The sequence below is a fragment of the Miniopterus schreibersii genome (genome assembly GCF_964146895.1).
Source record: "Miniopterus schreibersii genome assembly, chromosome: 3".
NCBI lineage: Eukaryota > Metazoa > Chordata > Mammalia > Chiroptera > Miniopteridae > Miniopterus > Miniopterus schreibersii.
Genome location: NC_138103.1, coordinates 16,376,688 through 16,378,326, shown reverse-complemented (window position 1 = coordinate 16,378,326; position 1,639 = coordinate 16,376,688).

Here is a 1,639-nt window from a genome sequence, read left to right as displayed (position 1 = left end):
TCAATGGCACATTTTTTAAAAAACTCTCAGCCATTCGAGAGTCCTCAAGGGCTTCACTGATGTGAGGCAGAGTACAAATGTAGGTGTAAATTATGGAATCCAAGTCACTACACTTCACATCATTTTCTTTCTATTATACCTACTGCAGATGATGAAACTGAGCCCAGAGAGGCCCAGGTTCCCATACATAGTAAGTGGTGGCGTCAGCACTCACAGCCACATTAATTTCAAGCAAAAATTCTCTCTCCGTATGAGGGGGCAAAAAGCAAGTGCAAATGGTAAGCTCCCTTCTGCCTGCAAGTAGCAGAGATAGCCAACCTCGGCTAAGACACAGGGGCAAAGGCACTTTTGTCATCAAGTTCAAGGAGGTATTACCATTCCTTGCAGAAGGTACTTTGGTAGGACCCATCTATGTTTTCAATATGAATTCCTTTGAGTCAGCAATTTTACCTGCAGACATTCTATAAGCTGTTGTGTGGCTTAATTTTTGCAGTTTTACATGTTCTTTGAAGTATTAATACAAATAAAATGAGGGACCATCAGAAACTTGGAATAGCATCAATGAAACTTTCCCAGTTTTGCTGAGGGCTACAAATTTGTGTTAACCCTTAAAACCCTCTTATGTCACAGGCTGCTATCTAGTGAACTTGACAGAGAACATGCAAGTCCCATCACAGGAAGTAAAACCCTGGATCTCACATCAAATGCATCAGTCCCACACATAGAACAACAGCCAAAATACTATCCCCACAAAAACATCACACACCTCAGAAACATTCCAACATGGAGTCTGGAAGGTCATCTGAACTGATCAAAGTTCTAACAGCTTTCAAAGGGAGTGGGGGTGGTGGGAACCACAAACATCTGATCAGAACAACCTTCTTTAAGTAATAAATCTTGTTTCTTTTAACTTTAATAAACAAGGGTTTTTTTTCTGACCTTATTTGAAGGAACCTTCCAAGTCACTCCATTCCAAGAGGTCATAATGTATTTCTGAAGATAACCGACCTCATCACTGGACACCTAAGTAATCAACCTAATAGACAAAGTGACAGATGTATGAAATACAATGCAATGAAATTAATTTACTAACACAGTCACTACACTTCTCAAAAAATATAGGCAGTAATCATGCCAAAACTTAAATGACTTTTCATAATTTTCTGAAAGTAATTGTGCTGTCCATGTCCCTAAGTAAAGGCCCCATTTCCAAATAACCTCTTGGCATCTTGACCTTCACTGCACTCTGAGGTTGGCTTCGCCCTCTCAGTCAGACCCTGGCCATCCCCTTACTATACAGGAAGCTAGCCCAGCTTTCACTGCTGTAGGGAAACCTTAAAGCCCAAAGTCACAATTACTCAAGTAATGAGTTCCAAGTAGCCCTTAGATAAAAAATGTAGGTGGCTAGCTCTTTTTTAAAAGCCTGGACTTCATTTGATTACATCAAAGAGTTATTCAGATATGATGACCAAAACAAAACTGCAGACAAGCCCCATGGTTTTTTGGTTTTTTAAATCATTTATTCATTGAATGATTTAAAGTGTGTACCACTACTCCAGTTGGATAAACCACATTGAAGAATTTGACTGCAGGTCTTCGGATTCAGCCAAATGTTTTCCATTAATTTTGCTCAATAAAA